We start from the raw sequence: 8,998 nt of genomic DNA, 5'->3' as shown, positions 1-8,998 counted from the left end.
CCGTCGAAAACTAGGTCAGTAGATCTAAAAATAGAAAAACCTTGTGACCTCTCTAGAGGCCATACTTTTCAATGGATCTTCATGAAAGTTAGTCAGAATGTTCACCTTGATGATATCTAGGTGAAGTTTGAAACTGGGTTACGTGCCCTCAAAACTAGGTCAGTAGGTCAAATAATAAGAAAAACCTTGTGACCTCTCTAGAGGCCATATTTTTCATGGGATCTGTATGAAAATTGGTCAGAATGTTTATCTTGGTGATATCTAGGTCAAGTTTGAAACTGGGTCAACTGCGGTTAAAAACTAGGTCAGTAGGTCTAAAAATAGAAAAACCTTGTGACCTCTCTAGAGGCCATACTTTTAAATGGATCTTCATGAAAATTGGTCAGAATGTTTACCTTGATGATATCTAGGTCAAGTTCGAAACTGGGTTACGTGCCGTCAATAACTAGGTCAGTAGGTCAAATAATAAAAAAACTTGTGACCTCTCTAGAGGTCACATTTTTCAATGGATCTTCATGAAAATTGGTCAGAAATTTTATCTTGATGATATCTAGGTCAAGTTCAAAACTGGGTCACATGAGCTCAAAAACTAGGTCACTATGTCAAATAATAGAAAAAACGACGTCATACTCAGTTCAAAACTGGGTCATGTGGGAACAGGTGAGCGATTCAGGACCATCATGGTCCTCTTGTTTTTCAAACCTGGAAAACAGTGACTTAAGGATTTGTCAACAATTAGGTCTTGTATGGGAAAAGAAAACATTCAAACTGTTGGGTGTCAATTTCACGCTAAATTTGAATAACATTATAAAAGCCAATTATAACCCTAAAATTGAAGAAATGAAGAATCTTCTTATACAATGGCCAAAAAGAATAATAACTCCCATTGGCAAGGATGTAGTAATTAAGACCTTAGCATTACTAAAAATTAATCACCTTATAATGAGTCTACCAAGTTCTAATTTGGACAGAAACTTCGTTTTTATTTCCTGTGGGATTCTGGCCCAGATAAAATAAGAGAACTGTTATCACGCAGACATATGAATATGGTGGTATTAGAATGGTTAATTTAGAAACATTCATGTTAGCTTTGAAAGTTACATGGATTAGAAGAATTATGAACAATAATACAAAATACTTCAATTTTCTTGAAGCAGAATATCCATTGTAAACAACCTTTACAAAATATGGAGGTGATTATATTAAAAATAAACTGAATAGGGTCAGTAACATGTCTTACATGGGGACATACAGTTGAGCTCCCAGCGACCAAAGACATGGAGTGAATTTTGTGCATTACCAGTGTGGCATAATAATGTCTTTAAAATTGGTGGAACACAATTTTTTTTTAAAAAATGGAGTGATCTTGGTTAATGACTTTTTGGATAGGAACAGTAACTTAACTGTCTTTTAACAATTTGATGGAGAAATATAATATACAAACTAATTTCCTGCAGTATCAAAGCATTATTGAGTCAATTAGAGGGGCTTAAGATATTTTAAGATTTCCACACTATGCAATAAAGAAAGAAACCCCACTTCAGCCGTTTATAATGAAGGTCATTAATGCCAAGAAAAAAGATTGTAGGTTTATATATGACTTTATGTTAAAAGCAAGTAATATGCCTATCTCCAGCAGGAAATGGAGAAAAAAACTTAATTTGAATGTTAATTTTAATTTTAGATATACATACAAATTCCCTTTTGTTGTTACCAAAGACCCAAAACTACAATGGTTCCAGTTCAAAATAAACCATAGAATCATAGGCACAAACTACCTGTTACAAAACAAAAATTTGGGATAAGGAACGATAGTAGGTGCTCTTTTTTTGCCATACTGAGACAGAAACTATTGAACATTTATTTGCTGATTGTCAGGTATAAAATTATTTTTTTGGAGAACATTATTAAAGAGATGGATTAGGTCAGTTTGCCCAAATGTCAATACAGACTCGTCAAGGACAGACAACTTGTTAGGGAATGAAAATGTAAATTTATTCATTTATTTTGCTGGGTTTAACGTCGCACCGACAGATTTATAGGTCATATGGCGACTTTCCAGCTTTGGTGGTGGAGGAAGACCCCAGGTGCCCCTCCGTGTATTATTTCATCACGAGCGGGCACCTTGGTATAACCACTGACCTTCCGTAAGCCAGATGGATGGCTTCTTCACATGAAGAATTCAACGCCCCGAGTGAGGCTCGAACCCGCATCGATGAGGAGCAAGTGGTTTGAAGTCAGCGGCTTTAACCACTCTGCCACGTAGGCCCCTTGAAAATGTGAAGGATGGCATAATGAATGTAATACTGATTGCTAATGTCAACATATATCAGTGTAAAATGAAGAATTTAGTTCCCAATCTATGTTGGCATATTTCTGTACGGAAGCTTATCAGGGCCTCCGCTTATCTAAAAGCTTCGCGTCAAGTCAACTTGTGTCTTTTCGTTTTGAACAAAAACATCTGATGAAGGCGTGATAATTAATACGTTATACGTAAATATTTTTAATCATTACGCATACTTTTTTATCGAATTGCGTGAAATATTTGTCAATGCGATTAACTTCTACACGTCTAACTAGATCTTTCAGCGAAGTCGTCAAGAAACATAACAAGAAGATAAATGTATTTGGTATTTCAACATAATTTACTCGACTTGTTACATCTTTTTCTCGAGAACGTTTACTTTAAGGCGATATAATTATGCATGTCACGTGATACTTAAACACGTCAGGTTCAAAACTTGCCTGTATTGGTCGTGTCTGCACAGTGATGGTTTCATTATGTCTACTCCAGAAATATTCTAGGGAGACATTGTTTTTCCCCGAGTTGTCTGTCTGTTAGTCTGTCTGTCCCGACATGCCCACATGTAAATTTGGGGTTAGCGTTTCTGTTGAATTTGACATTCTGAAGCTGTGGTCATTCTGGGGTTAAATTGGTATTGTGGGGTTAAAAAATAGTATTGTGGGGTTAAAAGGATCAAAGGAAGATAATAGGTAATATAAGGGATTCCCCACAAATCCTATAAGTTCGTCCGTCTGTCCTTCACAAATCGTGTCCGGGCTGTATTGTTTAAACCCCTTAAAGGATTTTCAAATTACTTGGCACAAATAGTCACTGTAACAAATCATGGAGGCTGGGGGAGACATGTGTTTTTGTTACAAAAACCCTTCTTGTTTGTGAGTTGATTTTAACTAAACTTGCACATAACTTTTACCACCAAATGATCTTGGTTCCTTTCTTGAACCAGGCATATCCCATGATTGACTCGAGAGTTATATCCCCTAAAAGGGCAAAACTTGTCTAATTTGTGGTCTTGTCTGCACAGAATTACTCTTTCATTTATGATTTTATTTTTCAGCTATATTTCAATATGAACATGTGAAATTTCATAATAACACAACAACACTTCCCCCTCTTCCACCCCTCTTCCACCCCACCCCCACATCACAACCCCCTCCCCACACTGAGGTGACCTCCCCCCCCCCTCCCCCACCCTTAAAAAATCTATTGTTCAGCTATATTTTCAATATAAACATGTGAAAATGTGAAATTTCAAAACAACAGTTCCCCGCATCCCGACACCCTGCACCCCCTCCACCAGGGTGACATCCCTCCCCCAGTTATTTTTTTTATTTTCCAGCTCTATTTCAGTATGAACATGTGAAATTTCAAAAGAGCACTTCCACACGCCCCCACCCCCTCCCTTCCTCCCTCCCATTCAGTTATGTCCTTTTTAGCTCGACTAAATATATCAAACACTATCAAAGCTTTGATACTAGCTAGATCAATGTAATTTTGTATGTGAATAGAGGGCAATATTGAAATTATGAACAACACTTTGTTAAAATTCATGTTGCCATGGCAACAGAAATAGTCAAAATATAGTTTTCCCATATGGATCCTTTGATGACAAAAAATTATAGTGGCTAGGTTAATGTAATTTGGTATGTGAATACATGGAAATATGGAGATTACTATAGGTTTACTCTCCATCTGTCTGTCTGTCCATCCGTCTCACAACGTTTATCTCGAAAATCACGATGTATATTTTTTTTCAATTAAATATTTGTCGAAAATAGAAAAAACATCGAGCATATTGAGAAAAGTTAAGTCGAAAAGTGAAAAACATCGAGCATATCGAGAAAAGTGAAGTTGAAAAGAGAAAAACATCGAGCATATCGCGAAAGGTCAAGTTGCATTACCTCTATACTTTTAATATTTGTCAATAAATTTTATTGACATGTGTAAAACATCTTATCTAGGCGAGTAAAGACAAGTCGACTTAGCACAAAACATCTCACCAACTGTAGGCCCTAATAAGCTTCCGTATTTCTGCATACGATAACCAGATAAGTTTCGCCAAAATTTATCGAGTTTTCACGAAAAACAGAAAAGTTTTCGCAAAAAACATAAAAGCTTTTCATGAAAAGAACTGCAAATATTAATTGGACAAATTTGCGTAAGTGCCCACTTCTGCATAAGAAAACGAGATAAGTTTCGCGAAAATGGACCAAACTTTCATGAAAAGCAGTAAAGTTTTCGTGAAAATAAAATGTTTTCGCGAAAATAACATTTTATTTTTATGAAAACTTTACCGTTTTTCATGAAAGTTTGGTCGATTTTCGCGAAACTTATCTCGTTTTCTTATGCAGAAGTGGGCACTAACTCAAAATTTTCCACTTAATCTTTTCGTGAAAAGCTTTTATTTTTTCGCGAAAAGCTTTTATGTTTTTGCGAAAACTTTCCTGTTTTTCGTGAAAACTCGATACATTTTCGCGAAACTTATCTGGTTATCGTATGCAGAAATATGCCACCATACCAATCTGCAAATATTCAGAAATAGTTTTAAGCTTTTGTTAAGGACAGAGAGTTATATTGCCAAAGTAGAACAAAACATGACTAAGTTTGAATCTAAATGGGTTGAATTCATGCCAGTAGTTAAAAATGGCCAATCTTAGGTGTGTAATGATCAATCTTAAGGTGTGTCTCCAAGCCCTATCTCCTCAGCATTTGTTTAAAAACTGTATTTCCACCATTTAGGAGTTTAACGTATTCTGCTCTGCTTTTCCTTTCTTCTGTCTTTTTCCTTTTTTCCCTGTTTTCCTCTTGGACTGATTGCACTTCATATGGGCCTTTTCACTTCTAATTATTTTCTCCTTTTTTTTGTTTGTTTGTTTTTTTGTTTTTTTTTGTCTTTTTTCCCACTCTGGCAACGCATATGAAACGTAACTGTACATTTCAAGCGGTAAGAAGCCGGAATGAATTGTTTCCCTTATAAACTAAAATCTATTACAAGAAACATAATTGCTGACAGTATCTGTTAATAACCTATCGTAGTTGTTTCCCTTGAATACGAATACCACAAATACTAGATTTTTTTCCTTGCAATTTTCGTTGTTTTTCGTCCTATTATTGCAAGGTTGTTTTATGTTTCAAGTTCATTTCCATTTTAAAATCACTTTCTTTTTACGATGTTTAATACCTGCTGGTTTGATTTCCTTGTCTTATCCATTTTTTCGTTTTTCGTTTTTGGATCTGTTACAAGAAGGAGGGCATAAAACTCACTGGCTTTTCCAGTCAAACACAAGCATAAATTTTCCTTGCATTCTTTGGCTGTCCACTGCTTGGATTCTGCATATTTGCTGAACTTTAAAATGAATGCTCTCCAACTACCAATTCCGTCAAACGTGAGAGATTTCGGCAAATCGCCGAATTTCTCCACAGACATAGCTCCAAAGCCGCCATAAGGTTGTCCACCTTCAAACCTGGTGGTAGGTGCAACCCTTAAATTTTCACATCCTGTGTTTTTCCCTACTGTTGTTGCTACTCTAGGAAAGACTGGACAGGATGCCATATAATCTGAATCCTCGAATGCTATTTCAGATTGGCTGGTATACCCAAAGTCTGTCCGAGTGCTACATGGTGGTGCAAGCCGATAAGCTGTATCGGGATATCACGAATCTCCATACTGCATCACATCCTCGAAGGCAGCGGTAGTAGGCGTTGACCTCTCTTGTTTGCTCATGGGTGTAAGGCCAGCAAATGTACCTGATGGCCATGCATCATAAACGAAAGTTTGTCGACAAGGGATTGTTGCACTCGTCCTTGGTTGAAAGTCCACTTTTTAATTTCCAGGGTATTCTTTCATTGAAGATGGATGAGCTTGGAAATCTAACCTCGACAGTAATGCAGATGATATCCGGATATATGGAATATCCGATAACTGCTCCTCTGTTAAAAAAAAACCACACTTAGGTAGGATGGCACACTTCGATTTTTTTTTTGCCCGCCCGCTTAGCTCAGTAGGGAGAGCGTTGGTCTGCGGATCGCGGGGACGCGAGTTCGATCCCCGGGCGGGGCGTATGTTCTCCGTGACGATTTGATAAAAGACATTGTGTCTGAAATCATTCGTCCTCCACCTCTGATAATTCATGTGGGGAAGTTGGCAATTTCTTGCGGAGAACAGGTTTGTACTGGTACAGAATCCAGGAAGACTGTTTGGGTTAACTGCCCGCCGTTACATGACTAAAATACTGTTGAAAAACGGCGTTAAACCCAAAACAAACACACAAAAACCACTTCGAATTTTGGCACCCGTCAGTATTTGTAATAATTAGAACTTCGTGATTTTGGATGTCTGTAAATTACAGTGAGAGATAATGATTGTTAATTCTTTAGAAAATTTAAACAGCTGATACATGTAAAATTCTGATGTCAGTTGTAAAACTAACTGCTGCTAGCTTTGTATGAATCGATGAGTCATCTTGGCGCGGGAAATTCAAATCATAGAAGGGTTCCATGCTTGTTGATTGACACTCGGGTACATTTTTGCTATTTTGTGAAAAAACGAGATGGCTAGGCCGACATTCCATTAATATCCTGTAGTTCAGTAGGGACTATTAAATTGAGAAATGCAAAAAAATGGACATTGTTAATGCAACGGGATCATTGCAGACTGTCCAAAAAGTGCCAAATTGATGATTGTGACATGTTATTTTTAATGGATGGTGTAAAACTTCGTTTTGATAACTTTCTGCATTCTTGTATGAGTGTCCTGATTTTGTCATTTATTAAAAGCATGCACACAATTTATAAAATGGCCACCCTAATTCTGCACATTAAGGAAGTGCAATATTACGACTCGCTACATGTAAAAAAAAAACAAAGAAAAATATCAAACAGGGAATGCCACGCACCAAAAGCGCAGCCTCCTCAAAACGAACCCCCCAGCACGCAAACGCGTGCAAAAGCCTGGCCGTGCCCAAAATGTTCGAATCCAAGTGTGCCCTGCTACCTTAGCGATATAATTCTTAATGTATTTTGCAGTTCGATTTCCTATACCCGGAAGAGAACAGAGTTCCTCAGCTGTTGCAAAATTTATCCTCACCCTGGTATCCATCCTCTCCTTTCAATGTTCTGCAGGTACAGTAAGGATTCAGTTCTAGAAAAACATTTAAATCAGAAAATCTGATTAAACTCTGCTGTCTCGGATGTCTATAATTAATGTAGGACTGCCATCAGTGAAAGTAGATCTATTTTTGTTTGCGGGCTATTTATAACTTGTTCTAAAAATAGCTTGTAGTCCAAGAAACAGGATATAACACAAATGCATGAAACATGCAATATAAATATTACAATAATGGTAATAAATGGGGAAAACACGGGAAAAGTGCTGGGAGATCGACCACCACGATCACAGAATTCACACTAGAAGTCTGCACATCGGCAATTGACCCGGGAAAAGTCCACCAGTTATCATTCAAAAAAAGCGCCGAATCGGTACCTATGGAATGATATTTAGGTAAATATTACACAATGCCTGCTGACTGTTACAATTTACTCACTGACACTCCCATTGTGCTTACTGGTATAGTAATCATGCATGCTGGCACCTTTAACACGCTTGTTGACAATGATACCATGCTTGCTAACAATGATACCATGCGTGCTGGAAGCTGCTTAGACCCTGATGTCTATATCATAATTTCATTTGGCAAAATGACAGTTCCGTTTACCGTATTGGAATATTTCAACATGCTATGGTTATACTGGTTAATCTGTAATGCATCCAAGAACAAAAATTCACGAAGTGATCAACCAGTAAGGAAAATGTAATCAGGCACTAGGCAAAATAGGAGTAAGCATAATGTCATTTCAAAAGTATATGTCACATTTTGATAACAGGGGGCGCTATGTTCAAGTGGTCGTGTTTTTTAATCCCCCGCCACAAGTGGTGGGGATTATAGGAATGGTCTCCGTCCGTCCTTCCGTCCGTCCTTCTGTCTGTCCGTCCGTCTGTCCGTGACACTTTCGTGTCCGCTCCATATCTCCTAAACCCCTTGAAGGATTTTCATGAAACTTGGGTCAAATGATCATCTCATCAAGACGATGTGCAGAACCCATGAGTCAGCCTTGTCCGCCCAAGGTCAAGGTCACAACTCAAGGTCAAAGGTTTGAGCCTTCCATTTTGTGTCCGCTCTATATATCCTAAACCCCTTGAAGGAATTTTATAAAACTTGGGTCAAATGATCACCTCATCAAGATGATGTGCAGAACCCATTAGTCAGTCATGCTGGCTCAAGGTCAAGGTCACAACTTAGGGTCAAAGGTTAGAGCCTTCCATTTTGTGTCCACTCTATATCTCCTAAACCCCTTGAAGGATTTTCATCAACTTGGGTCAAATGATCACCTTATCAAGGCAATGTGCAGAAATCATGAGTCAGCCATGCCGGCTCAAGGTCAAGGTCACAACTGAAGGTCAAAGGTTTGAGCCTTCCATTTTGTTTCTGCTCTGTATCTCCTAATTCCCTTGAAGGATTCATTTTAAACTTTGGTCAAATGATCACCTCATCAAAGCGATGTGCAGAACTCATGAGTCAGCCATGCTGGCTCAAGGTCAGGGTCACAACTCAAGGTCAAAGGTTTGAGCCTTCCATTTTGTGTCCACTCTATATCTCTTAAACCTCTTGAAGGAATTTTATAAAACTTGGGTCAAAT

The sequence above is a fragment of the Mercenaria mercenaria genome, unplaced genomic scaffold (genome assembly GCF_021730395.1).
Source record: "Mercenaria mercenaria strain notata unplaced genomic scaffold, MADL_Memer_1 contig_3542, whole genome shotgun sequence".
NCBI classification, from domain to species: domain Eukaryota; kingdom Metazoa; phylum Mollusca; class Bivalvia; order Venerida; family Veneridae; genus Mercenaria; species Mercenaria mercenaria.
The sequence above is the reverse complement of the archived record's forward strand: the minus strand, read 5'-3'. Positions refer to the sequence as shown.